Below are 14,822 nucleotides of genomic sequence, written 5' to 3'. Positions count from 1 at the left end.
ATGCCAGTGCTTCACTGTGCCTACAAGTTATTAAGTTCTTATTACTGTCTAAACTAGATCCTTTTTGCTATGAAGTGAGCCTGCATAAACCCAAATTTGCACATACCCAACTAGAAACCGAGAGCTCATCAGTGGTATTCTGGCCCATAATATTTTGCAAAGACTTTAGGCATATACAATCAGTATTGAGTGATGAGGTTGTTTAGAGAACAATTAAAAAAAAAAAATTAATTTTTATAAGCTGTAAAAATGCAGAAACTTGGTATTTGTTTTAATACATGTATTATTAGAACAACCTACCAAAGAGAGCGAAGCAGTTTGGGATACGAGGATGTGTAAAGATCAGCAATAAACATGGTTCTAACAAAAACAAGTCTGAAATCAAAGGTCTTAATGACTGCTCAGTACAAGATCAGGCTGAACTGTCACTGTCTGAAACAGTGTGTTTAATGATATTAAATAGTTCTTGCATTTTTACATGAACATATAAATATTTTTTTTCTTTCTTGTGAAGCAGAGATTTCTGTAGCACAAAAGGGCCCAATCCCACAGCCTGCCCTCAGTGGGAGGTTTGCTTAACCAAGAAATGCAGTGTCAGGCTTTCTCAGAGGATAAAAACAATACAAAGAATTGGTGTAGATGCTTTATGTAAAGGTAACAGCTTGAATCCCTGAAAGCATCCAGATGATTTTTACTTAAATGGATGTGACATTGCCAAGAAAGAAACTTTATCCTCATGAGAGATCTTTATTAGCCAGGGTACTTAACCCTAAAGATGAGGAGAATTTAATAATCACAGGGTTGTTTTCTCCCTCTTTCTTTCATTTGTGCAACCAGCAGCTAGAGGGCACAAAAGAATGCTTTTACCTTATGATCTATCATATAAAAGAGCTCTACAGACTGAATAAACAAAAAAATAAATCAGTGCTAATATCATAGTATATTACATATTTTGTTCAGAATCTTCATCTGTATTCTCTTTAGTAAGAAGCAGTAGCAATTCAGAGAGACAATGGCATGACAAGGCAGGAGACTCATCAAAGACCTTTATCCCACTAAGAATATGTATTTAAACCCCAGAACCTAGCAGGTATTTCACACCACATACACTCTCTGTGAATGTGGTCATCATTACTTGCCTTAACTGTTTTGCAAAGCTCTTTGTTTAAAACTAATATAAACACGTATTTAACCTCCTTCATTCTTACATCTTAAATATTAATGCTGGCTGTGATCCTGCATTAATAACAGCTATTATTTTTGCATTAATAAGGAGCTTACAAGAATAAACATGGAAGTCATAGTGCAGTCTTCCTGTCAATTAAAAAGAGAGTCAGTTGTAGTTGCAGAGTGCTTTATCTTATCATTTCACTCAGGACATTCCCAGGTTCACAGATCCGATCTGAACAGCTCCAGTGATAATAAACATGTAAGTACACAAAAAACCATCAAGGCAAGAAAGCCACAAAGGAGATTATCAGTGAGTTGCCAATTTTGGAATCCCTCACTTTAAGAAAGAGTATTATCACCATAAATGAGGTCACTTATGTGGCCAGTGTGAGCATAGAGCTTGACATTTTTCCACCAGAAATCCTAATAACCCCAGGAGGGGTCACATCTGTTGCTGCAAGGTAAAATGGGGTGGACCTTAATAGCAACGTGTGTATTTCTCTGTGTGTATATATATACATATAGTTAAAAAGCAAAGCAAAACAAAGACCCTTTCCCTTCACCCCTAATGAACTGCACCAGCCCCTTAGGCTGAAATGACTTGGATCTGGATAGAGTACCATTTGCCAAATTGTAAATTGCCTACATTTATTTTGGGAGTGCACTAAACAGAGTGCTAATTGCCTTGTTTAGCACTTTCCCTTCTTTCATTTGCACTGGTGTAAAATCTTAGTAAATTAACTCAGGATTTTATTATGTAGGTAGCATTTGAACAACTGAATCAGTGAGAAAGCAGCATCAAAGGACTGATAAAAGAGGAGTTGACTCTACCCAGAATGCCATTTATATGTCCCTTGAATTAAAAAGGATGAAATTAACTTTTAATCCTTTTGCTTTTCATATAGCTGATCTTAACATAACATGTATTACTCAGTCATTTTATTTGCATTTACTCATTTTAAAATGTTAATAACTGTGGTTGCAAGCTTACTGTATGGGAATGTGCAATTGCTTGTATTCATATACATAAGTGTGTAGGATTCCTTAGTAATTTTTTTGAACTGCAGCCAAACACAGACTTGAGGCTTCTGTTTATTGTCAAAGAGAACACCCTGAAGAGCAATTCCCATCTAACTGTTCAGTGGGCTATGCAAAATTAGCTGGTGGTCTCACACTTGTACACAGCTCCAACGGTACCTTATTTTTACATAAAGTCCAAAGAGAAAATGAGGGGGGGGGGGGCGGGGCACGATCTCCCTGTTTTCACCGCTACAATAACCATGTTTCCCAGAGGGAAATGAGAAATACATCATTTATTCTGGGAGCATATTCAAAGATATTATATATATATATATATATAAACAGGGTATTTCAGACTGAAATCTTGCACTGGCAAAATTCCCCCTAAAAGCTCGGGATTTTGATGTGGTAGCCCTGTTGCTCATGAACACAACTTCATACAAGAAAATTCAGACTGGAGACCTCCGAGCCCATACTCAGGATGTCTGGGTTCTGTTCTGGACACACCTGCTGGAAAACTACAATGGATTTCAGCAGCAAGTATTTGGGGTGTTCTACTAATGGAACCTTGATTTTCCTAAGTTCAGAAAAGCCAGAACTTTGTCTTTGAGACCTCATAGGTACAGAAATGATAGATAAAAGCCTGTTTGTCCTTGTCAGTAAAACACTGTGCTTGCCAAAATTTGATTTACTCTCTTCTCCTTTCAGTTTGTTGTCCTTTCAAATCATGTATGTGCATATATGAGAAGATCAGATTCCTAAAAAATTACAAAAATTGATTTATTAAAATTAGATTGAATTTGATAAACTATTACAAAATAAGATGTTTTGTCCTAGTTTCTGATACACCTTTTTTAAAATCTGCTTTACTGATTATTTTCCCCTCAGTACTTCTGATTGTAATGGAAACAGGAAACACAAAACAGTACCAAAAGTCAGCAAGTCCAGAATCCTTGGCTTCACATGTACCTTTTATTAAATAACACACTATGTAATTATTTTAAAGTACTCAGACCTCTGTACCTTAAGGTACCCTACAAACAGAAAAAAGGGATTGCTCTGCAAAGCAGCTCTTCTAGTGATATTTTTTCAGCTCAGTTTCCAGACCATCATTCTTTGGGAGGGTTCCAGATAAGTATCTGAACTTCTGGATGCTTCTCCCAACTGAGTGGCCAAGCCTTTTGATGTAACTCTACTATTATTTAACACCTGGCTGCACTGCTGTGAAGTGCAGTGTGAATAAAATAAGACATGATTTAGTGTGTGCTAGGAACTATTTGGCAACAAAACAACAGAAATGTTTTCTAATTAATCTAAATACGTTTATAATAAAGATCCAGAACCGACTCCTTACGCTGTAAAGGAAGCCATGCCACATTTTTCCATGACAGCACATTCAGGCACATTATTTGGGACCACATCTTCTTGCTTCAAGGGTTACTAAGTAGGAAAGAAGTAGGTGATAGATTTATTTTTATCTGTGCAAAAATATCATGGTTAATTAGGATGTGATATCCCTGTTATTGCTGGGGGTTTTTACATTACAGGTAACACACAGGACTCATTCAGGCACTAGAAATCCGTGATGTTCCCTGCTGATAACACATGTAATGAAAATTTAAACTCTACATCTGGAAGTTTTTCATTATAATCTGAAAGTGTTGAATTTAAAGCACTGAGGAACAGACACAATGGGCACTGGAGGGAATGTAGCCACCAACCACATAGAGCTCAATGGATATAAGCACAGTCTTTTCTCAAGGTGCTGCATAAATCTGGCAAAGATTAAGTTTGTTCTGTCAATTCAGTGAACAAGTGAGTTACTCATCCCACAGAGAAGGGAAGTACATTTACTAGGGAAGGAAGATCTAAGACACAGGTTGAATAGTTCTGAAAAAGGAGTACTCGGGAGCCTAAGGAGATGATTTTGGTTTTAACCACAATATATGATCACTTTGGCCTTACAGTTTCAGGAATATGTTTTTAATGAATTCATGTAAAACTGAAAAAAGAAATGGAAACAAACAGCTGCTTTCAAGTCCTTTGCACTTTGGTATTTAATCACCAAAAAAAAAAAATAATAATGCAGCAGCAAAAATATACAAAGGGAAACTTATCTACAAATATAGTACTAAGACTTTTTAGGTTCTAATGTAGCCCCTGATCTCAGGAAAAATTAATATGCTAAATAATCTCTACCAAAAACTTTCATGTAAAGGAGTTGGCCACCCTTAATATTTCAGGCAAATGCTGCTCAGCTCCACTTTGTAACAGACCATTAATTAAAAAATATATATTACTGCAGTTAGAAAACACAAAGAATTTTACAAGTCTATCAGTATCGCTTCTTCTCTGCAATAATTTATATTTCATATTACCTAGAGGGTTTTCTTAAAAGGCATAGTCTTCAAAATAAAAAATATCCAAGCATGATGGTTACACTAATAAAATAAAACCAATCCTGTCCAGGTATCCTCCAGGAACCAATTTTGATATTCCCTCCTTTATTTAAACAAAATTAGGGAAATCTGCATATACAGGGAATTCTTTTTATGTTAAAATAGGTAATAGTGGGATTAAGTCATTAAACTAATGACGAAATGTTATAACATAAAGTCATAAGAACTTGAGATTTGCACATCTGAGAAACATAATAAATACAGCTACTACTGTTGGATCAACCTTTTGATGATGGTAGAGGATAGAGTAGTGACTCAAAAGTGATTGCACAGTGGCTGTTCTGCTCACCTGGCTTTTAGGGACATGTTTCCTGTCTTGCCACAGCCTTCCTATTTGTCCCCCACCCTGGCTCAGCTTCATTCAGCTATTTTAATTGATTAAAATCATCAGGATACCTGGAAAATAAAGCACCAGTTTTTAATCAGTCTTAGTACTTGTGATGCTGAGTCAGCAGAGCTTTGAGAAGACTCTGCTGCATCTTTTTCTTCAAAAAACCCAAGAACTCAGCACTACCTTTGTAAACACCAGAGAGAGTTTTTCACAAACCAGAGACAAGAACAGTGAACTTCTTCTAATGAAGGAAAACTCAGAAAAAACAAATAACAAAGAAAAGGGAATGAAAAACTGGGCAATATTCTCTCCCCGCCTCCTGTGTCCTGACAAGGTGGGTCCATTCCCTCAGGCTCGCTCTCAGTGACTTTCTAGAATTCTGACAAGTTGCACACAGCCCCCCGGCTCCCTCTGAAGCACTGGGCTTTCAGGGCCAGAGTCCTGCCTACTCCCTGTCCTCAGCAGCATCTCAGCCTCAGCACTCACTGCAGGGTCCCTTTTCCCCTAACTCATCTTCTGTGATCATGCTGAGACCCTCCTGAGGAGGGAGTAATCTCCCCTGACTCCAGAGGGCTGATGCAGAGGACAGCGCTCAGGAGGAGTTTAACGTCTACAGGAGCCTCGTGGGCTGTGCACACACGCTGGCTTACACACCATGAACTACACATAAAAAGAAGTATAATACAGTATCTCTAGGCTATTATTTCATAAATTATAGTCTTTAAGAGATTCCATTTCAGTTTTCCAAGCCTGCAGGAAAGCAGCTTTCCTCAGTAGAGCTGCTGGAAATCCTGCCTTGCCCTGGATCCCAAGGGAGGATGGCGGGCGACCTTGGAGGAGCCTGGACTCCCCTCACTGCTTTTATCAGTACACAACAAAACTGGTTAGGAGGGCAAGTCCCCACATTGTCTTCACATGCTACTGCCACACAAAATAGGACTATTTACACCTATAAAGCACTTCACCTGAGAAACTCAATATATGAGTTGAGAGCATTGGTGAAAGAGCTTGGTATCATGTGCCAAATTTCATGACTGTAAATTATAGCACAAATTTTAAATTATTTATTCAGTGCTAGAAACAGATTAGTGACAGAAAACCAGTGGCATCCACAGCTCTTTCCATCCATTTCTGATCTCCCAGCAGCAACTAGCAGTCCCCCCTGGGTAAGCATTGGCAGCACTAGATGTCAGCCACCAACGATGGCAGCACCAATGGGAAATGGTTAACAAAGGTTTGATATTTCATTTTGGGGGGCAAGAAAATTAAATCTTCAGTTTGTGACTCTTAGGAAATTAAGTCTCTATTAGGAAAGGGTTAAAGACAGATTATGTAAATAGGGATATTGTTATTTCTCCCATATGTAGCACTGTGGAGTGAAGACTGCTTTCTCTCCCTCCCTATTTTTATTTTTTTTTTTTTTTAGTTTTTCTTTTCCACAAATTGAGAGATTAACCTGGTCTCAATTGAAATGGCAGCCCATATCATACCTTCCCTTGATCTCACAGCATGGCTAATAACAGCTGGGGCCTACCAAGCAGGCTTCTTTATTTTTCCTTTATTGTTCCAGGCCACACAACCGTGAACCTTCAGCATGTTATGTACTTAAGCATGGTCAGGTTGATGTCATTATTTTCTTATTGTTGTGGAGCTCCCTGGGTGTTTGCCCATATTCATAGAGAGGGGCTTGTGTGCTCTTTGTAGGTTAACCTTTTAAAAAGGAGATGCTCGACCACTTGCAAATGTAGCCCAGGGCTGTGACATTGCACTGGCCGATTCGTACGCTTCAAAACACATATTAGCACCGCTTGTGCTATTTCATCTTTCTTTTTAATTTTATCCCAGTCTTGTTAGATAAATCTTATCTGCGCCACAAGTAAATGCTTGATAGAGCACATTTTTAAAGCCTTTAGAAGGAGGAGGAGAAAAAAAGTGTGGTTTGTCTGGGTCACTGTGTGCTTTGTCTAAGTGTAGGGAGAACTATTTGCCAGTTTATCTGTCCGCTGTCCCTCCATCTATCTCACCAGCCACCTCGCAGCAAACAAGCCACGAGCATTAGTGCTGAATTGTGAGAGCTACAGGGAAAAGTGCTTCTCTGCATGAACCCCAGCCACAGTCAGCTTTTACAATCCTATAAAAATTGGTCTACTTGCTATCAGTTCAGCCTGGGAAGCAAGCAGCGGCTCTCGATTGCCTCCAGCTTTGATGTGAGCACCCCACAATATTTCCGTTTAAACTACAGTGGGGAGAAGACACCTATAAAAATATTAATTAGCTCCAGTTGACACCAGATGCAGTTAACATACTGTGAGCCAGCTCCGAAATACTAGAGTTTTTATTAGGTAAGCTAATGTTTATTGCAATCATTAAAGTCTGAGTCATAAAAGGCTGAGCATAAGAAAGATGGTTCAGGTATTATTCCTTCCACGTATCAAACGTGAGTTTGTTAAATCCTGCTTCCAGGGTTAATTATTTTGGAAGTCATATTGCAAATACAAGCTTCCAAAGAATTTGGCAAGCTTTTTTCATGCACTCAGTGGGCCAAAATGGAAACAAGCAAAGGGGTGAATCTCCACTGGTTTCAATGAATTTTTGGCCTCGTAACTTTTAAATTAAGCAGATACAAACAGCAGAGAAGATTACGGGCTTAATGTCTGAATTACTTCAGTTGCACCAATTACGATAATGACAGACCTGACACCAGTGTATCTTCTGCTACAGTTTCCTTTGTAGGCCGCTCCTTGGGTTTTTCAGGGCAGGAGGTCAGGGAGGTGAGCAGTACAGCTGGGTAGGAAGCAGCCTTATGTATCTGGGTCACCCTCAGTGCCCCAAAGGTGTGTCTTAAGTTACTGGTGTAATGGGAACCCCAAGGCTGCCCCTTCTCGAATGCATGAGGATTATGTTTATGGTCACCACCACTCTGGATGTACAACTTGCCCGTTCTGTAAAATCTGTGCCACGTAGACAGGAGGTGAAAAAAAAGGATACTGAGATCTTTACAGGATGCAGATGAACCAAACTGGGTTTCCACATACTTAATGACACCTTTGGAATCTCCTTATGTCTTTACCAGGTACAGCCAGGATGTGGTAAATGCTTCTTTCAATTACTGCAGAAAAGACAACCAATAAATAGACTTAATTTCTCCTAATTTTGGGGTCAGAGTGTATGTGTGTAGATCTAAGCATAAGGATAGGTGGTCTGAATCCTTTGCACATGACCATGCAGTGTGTTTCTTGCATGGATCAAGATCAACTTAAAAGTGCTGTGTTGCCTCACTTTTCAGAGTTGAGTTTCTTGAGCCATTCCATTCCCTCTCTTACATCTGTAAGGAAAGAACTGAATATGAGCCACTCCTTTCATGTCTACAAACTTCCCTGGACAATCTGGCTTGCTCCAGAGTGAAGCTAGGATGGCCAACACTAAACTAGGATGGCCAGGGAGTTTGAGCCTGACTGCAGTCTCAATTCCCAGGGAAGATTGAAACAGCACTGAACTGGCACTGTGGTTCCCAATTTTCATTTTCTGGCTTTAATTTTATTATCAAAACCCCTTGCTGGTCTACAAGGCAATACTCAGTGATACACTGAATTCATTTTTCTCTGACATTTTGCACCTTCGTAATTCTCCTTTGCAGTGCAAGGAAATTTAATGTTAAGGTAAAATGGTTATTTTTTCTTGAAACTAAAGCTGAGTATTTCCTTCTATAACAAGGCATTCCAACTGTTTCAATTCCCAAAACTGTGTGGCAACTTGTATGTGTAAGTATAAATTTGTAGATATATGCCCATATATATATATATACACACATATATATGCTTCATGGAAATGTGAATGTGTAAGGCATATCCTTACTTCAATTTTGTTTAAGCAAATTTATAATCAGAATCACAAATGAGTATAAAACTAAGATAAAACATCTCCTCCACATGTATTTTAGTGGTGAGAATGACACACTGGTTTTGGCGTACACCAATGTACTGTGAATTCATTAAAACCTCAACAGTCTGATCTTTGATTATCTTAAGCAAGATGGTATCCCCTGCATTGTTCTTTATACACCTAAAATACCCCATTTACCTGAAGCTCAGTTTTTAAAACTACTTTAATATTTTCCCAGATAAGCACAGTTCATCTATGTTAGTTACACTAACATATTTATTTTGACTGAAGGCCTTCAGTATGTTTTTATGACAAAATCTAGAATCATATTGCCTGCTTGTAAGCAATATGATTTTTGCAGGAAACCCATAAAAATTAAATAAACCTGTAGAAAAAGCCAAGGGTTTAGTCCAAAACCCTTTCTCCTTACAAATAGTTATTTTTTTGTAATTTTGGGGACCAAAAAAGATTTCAAATTTTACTGACAACTTTCCAACACCTCTTTTCAAACCTTTTGGCTCCATCAAAACACTTCGATATTGCCAGAAGACATTATTTACTATGAACCGTGGGCTACCATTTGGAAAATATGATTTGAGCAGGATGTCCTTTCAGAGAGCACCACGCTCTGCCTATGATTCCATAAGATCTTTACATATTTTAAATGATATTCAGAAATATGCTTACGCCTTTTTTTTTTTTTTAAAGATCTGATTCTCTTATCTGAACTCCTTTAACAAAGGTATTATGCTAAGTATAAAAGCTGCCCAATTTTTTCCAACCTTTTGCTTCTTTCTAAACCACAGTCATTTTGTTAGACATTGAAAATGTCTTGATTTAGTTGTCTTGCTATTTTGGGCCTGTCCTGCCCCCTGCAGTGGTAATAAGGATGGGGCTTCCTGCTGGGTCCTGAAGAATACCATTTCACGGCCGCCACATAGCTGGCGGCTTTTATTTATGGAGCCAAGAAAATGAATGGGTATTAGTGTCCAAACATTTCAACATGCTCCTGTGGCCAGGCACAAAAGGGACTGATTTGCAGCAAATTTCCACTTATTTTCCAAAAGTATTTACCTTGCAGAAGCTTGGCTGATCGCTATAATGGCATAGCAGAGGGGAAAAATGACCATTTCAGAACCCCATTTTTATATATGTTTCTGAACCTTAAAAGTGCTATACTTCTTGTGAATAAAGATAATACTCTTGGTTGCTAGGCTTTTTATGGCTCTGTGGCTAATGCCAGCCCTTTTTTCATGTGTGTCTTTACAACAGATGAAATAGGCATTACCTAAAAGCAAGAAGCTTCCTCTGCAATGGGCACTGCATGGGTGAAAGCTCTTGTGAAAGACCAAACTTCTTTTAAGCACTGGAAATGGCACTCAACGTACACATCCAAGAGGGGTTCCCAATACCTGTACTTGTACCTGCCTGCTGGGGGCAGCACAGGGTGTATTTTACACCTTTCCTAAATCGCCCCAGGAAATTTGGGGAGGACTTTCAACTGGTGCTCCACTGGGCAACTGCACAAAACCTGCATCATGATGTTATACCAACAAAACATGGTGAGATCTTGTCCAGGATACAATACCAACAAAAACTGGTGGGGGCTGTACCACGATACTATACCAACAAACAAACTATACCACAATAACATAGGGACACAAATTGGTGAGGTCCATACCACAATACTACACCAACAAAAACCAGCAAGATCCACGCCATGATACTACACCAACAAAAATTGGTGAGAGTCACTCGTGCCCTTTAAATCACTGAAATGTATTAACCATAGGAGGTTATTAAGATCCAGTTGCTGAAAGTTCTGCCCGGACTCAGCAAAGTTCAGGGATGCAAATCAAATTCTTGCGCTCGTATCTTCTTAAACAGTTCCAGATGAGCTTTGGGGCAGCAAACTTTTAGGGCAGTCAGCATGTGAGTGTTAGATGATATAAAGGCTTTGTTAGATAAAATGGAGACTATTCTTAGTTCTGCAGGTGTTTGCAGGTACCCAATTTCAGGTGCAATTCCAGGTATACACACGCACAGGTGGAGATGGTGTGCTTGAAGATCCCCACAATCACATTTATAGGAAAGCCACAACAAAAAGAAAAACTGGATTACTTGTACAATAACATCATTTCTTGGAAGTTCCCAGCAGGTAAGATGTGAAGTCTAGATAATAGAATCACACCACTACAGTAGCTGCTATACAAGTTTATGCAGGTCACCAGATATTGCAGTCTGCAACCCCTGAGTGTAAGTTTCAAAAGAAACAATACAGGAAAGAAAGACTTGTCAATGACAATATCCTTGCAATATTTTTTTCCATTTTATATCTTTTTTTATTAAGATACTGTTCTAGATATAAAACACATCACTATTGTGTATGGTTGCCTCACCTGCACTGAAATGTAAAAACTATCACAAATTATTTTCTAGTTGATTAGTTCCATGTTATTATCCATTTTTTGTTTTTTATCCTGGAAAGTCATCTGGCAATTACAGCTGCAGTGGTCTGCAGTGTCCCTCTTTTTCTCCTAAAATCAGTTTACATACATGACAAAACCAAAATAAGAGTTTTATTTTACCATAGTGTCTGAATACCTTGCAGAGTAAACAGACTCAGAGGGAAAAAAAAAAAATCTGAAGTCCTCGATGTTCAGCAACACATCTGGAGCTGCTTTGCAGTTACAGCACTTGCTCCTTATTCCTTTGCTTCCTATTCAGATTCATTCCAGTCAGAGTCTCTGCCTCCTAAATCTATTCTCATTGAGGCAATCCCAAAGAAACAGTAACACAACATGGGTAAATCCTCTTCAACAAACAATTCTACCTCCTCCTGTTACCCCACCTTCAACTGCTGTATCGGTTTCGCTATATATATGAAAAAGAGATGGAGGAATGAAGTGGTGGAATAGAGAGCAGGTAAATAATCTCATCTGTTTCAACATCTTTCAAACTATTCCTGAGGCACACCAAGAAAAAGAGCAATGGATAGGTGAGAGATGCTCTTTCCTTTCTCACTCCCTAGAGTTTTACAAGATTTTGCTCCTCTTCACATTGCATGACAGAACACATCAAGCACCAGAACAGCATGTTGGAAGGAATAAATAAAAGGGGCAGCTGGAAGAATATCTGTGAGTCTCTAGGAAAGGAAAGACCCTTTCTGCGCAGCTCAGCTTCTCCCACTGAGAAATGGATAGAATAAGGTTCACAAGAGAGCGTTGTGAGGGTCTGCTATGAATTCTGGACACATTGAGTCATTTTTAAATTTCCACTCAGTTCCTGGTCCCTCCTGTATGTCTGTATGATACTTAACGAAAACCTTAGAACACCTTTAGAAACTACAAATTACTTCACAGCTAATGTAACAACTTAATTTTCCAAAGCAATCAAGGCCAATCAAATACCAGACATAAGTGACCTGTTTTATAACAAACTATAATTTTAAACATTTTAAAAATAAGAATATGCCATTAGTCTCCCTACCTCATAACAGTGCAATTAAAACTTTGAATTGGTGAATTATTGTATTTTAGTCTGGTTAAGAATAAGCTGTCCTGAAAACTCTAATAGAAAGTAACATATATCAAAACTTATTCTTCCCACTAAGACTTGATCTCATTCTGTTGTAATGAAGCAGGTAAACTTTAACAAAAATTACTCCCTGTGATCTGTTTTGTCCCCTTTTTTAGTGTATCTTGGTTTAGTTGATGATTCAGAAAGTCAATCAAACCCTGCTCAAGGTCCTTTTTTCAACCATTAGAAGTGAACCATCATGAAAACCCCACTTGGTATAATGGTTTCATCTTGTCAGGATAGGAAAAAAAAAAAAAAAAGAGAGAGAGAGAAAGAAAGAAACAAATTTTGCTTTTTTTTACTGAGGTTAAGAATTTATCAAACAATGGCTTTGCATGTTATGGCATTAATTTTGCAATAAATTATAGTGCAGGTAGGTGGAATTACTCACACTGCTTGACCAAAGTGTCTGACCCAACCAGACCTCTGATTGATGAATAGTTTTTCATTTTGTTCTACTAGTTCTATCAAACAGAATCAAAACGCTGGATGACAAAGATCCTATTTCATGTAATAGTATTTTGTTATATATCATTAGCACTTAATTCTGTCACCAGTGCCATGTTTGTGTTAACTGGGCCTTTCAACTTAATCCGTTCACACCTCGATGTGACATTCAAGGATGTCGTGAGGTTATACAGGGGGACAATTACAAGGGCCAAACCCAGTGAGAACTTAAGTCTCGCTATTGCTGTAAAAGACAATTTAAAAATGCTTCTATAAATATACTGGCAACAAAAAGAGGGCTAAAGAGAATCTCCATCCTTTAGCAGGTGCAGGGGAAAAAAGTAGCAATGAAGGATAAGACTGAGGTACTTAATGCCTTCTTTGCCTTAGTCTTTAACAGTAAGACCAGATGACTGGGACAGGGAGCAGAATGAGGCCCTCATAATTCCAGGAGAAACGATCAGTCACCTGCTACACCACTCAGACACATCACAGGTCTGTGAGTCTGGATGGGATCCACCCAAGGGTACCAGGAAGCTGATGGAAGTGCTCACCGAGCCACTTCCCATCATTTACCAGCAGTCTGGTAAAACTGGGAGGTCCCAGCTGACATGTAGATGTAGTGGACTTGGCAGTTGGGTTTGATTATCTTAAAGGTCTTCTCCAATCCAAATAGATCTATGTTTGTTATTGGACGATTAATGCACTAAAACTCTGGTGCCAATGAATGAAATAGTTCAGATAATGCACTAACACAGTGACTCGGTCAAGGCCCTTCAAGGGGAAGTCTCTTACAAAATTAAAAATATGACTAAAGCATGATTAGAGCCACCTTTGATCTAAATTTCTTAAGTGTCAGCATGAGTGTACTCTCAGTGGATACTTTAGGAAAGACTGAGTACAAGCCCATGAAACCTTGACTGTTCACCTGAGTAGCTATTGCATACTGAAATTCATGTGGCTGTCACTTCACTACTATTGTTATCCAAGGTACTCAGTTTAGTTCAGATACATTCTACCTGTAGTATTATTTATGGCTGTAGAGAATTTAGGCTTGTTCAGGACCTCTTTTCAGCATAGCTACTTGGTCTTGGTGAACTTTACATCTGTACATTGATTATTTCTTCTGTTTAGGTCAAAACTCATGCTTAAGTCCAAGCTTGCCTTAGAAGCACAATTATTAAAGAAAAATCTGAAATCAGGTGTAGGCCTGGAGGGAGGTCTAGAGTACTCTGGGTAAGTTCAAACTCACCCTGTTTCCCAACATGTCCTGGCTCCTGTCCCACTGCTCCAACCAGCACTGTGGATGACACAGTCATACACATGGCTGTGGATGGCTGGCTAGAAATTTTCAAATTCTACCCCACAAAGCTTTCTGGCACCACCACAAGGTGTACACAGGCTGTTTCACAAACTGGGCAATCATGAGAATGAACCTCACTCTAATTCAAGCAGGTCCCATGTTAAGAGTTTACCAGTGACTTAAATGAAACCTTGCTCTTCCTGCAGATGTTTATAACTGAGTGGAATTTCAGTCAAGATAGATGAAGGGCAAAATATTCAATGAGTTAGCTTTGCTTTGCAGCTGCAGTTTTGTTATTGCCAATCTTACTGCTTGAAAGGGGAGACTGAAGCAGCAACTAATAAACTAAAAAGAGCACGCAGTTCTGGTAGCAGGAATTTCAGTGGGTGGCAAAGCTGATCAAAGGACAGTGAATGGATTTGTGAAACTTTAAATGTTCTATGTCAGAGGGCTCAAAACTTAGCCATTTTTCATCTCTGTCAACATTTCCATGTATATAAATCAGAATCACAAAGTACATGTAAGAAATACATGTACACGTTCTGCAGAAAACTGGATTTCTTGTATTGTAATTTTACGCGTGCCTAGCACATAACAATTTCTTATAAACTACAAGATCATGGTTGCATGG

General features: G+C 38.7%; 1 long non-coding RNA gene across 2 annotated transcripts in view; it reads right to left on the bottom strand.

Annotated features, from left to right (window-relative positions):
- Positions 1–14,822, bottom strand: part of LOC126637078 (uncharacterized) — a 36,056-nt gene that overhangs the window by 13,023 nt on the left and 8,211 nt on the right. For both annotated transcript variants that reach the window (XR_007628189.1, XR_007628188.1), the window contains one exon: positions 4,939–5,045. This is a non-coding gene — a long non-coding RNA (uncharacterized LOC126637078). The remainder of the gene's footprint in view (positions 1–4,938; positions 5,046–14,822) is intronic.

The sequence above is a fragment of the Myiozetetes cayanensis genome, unplaced genomic scaffold, assembly GCF_022539395.1.
Source record: "Myiozetetes cayanensis isolate MyiCay16 unplaced genomic scaffold, myiCay2020 scf14, whole genome shotgun sequence".
Lineage (NCBI taxonomy): Eukaryota > Metazoa > Chordata > Aves > Passeriformes > Tyrannidae > Myiozetetes > Myiozetetes cayanensis.
This window is presented reverse-complemented; position numbering and strand designations above follow the sequence as displayed.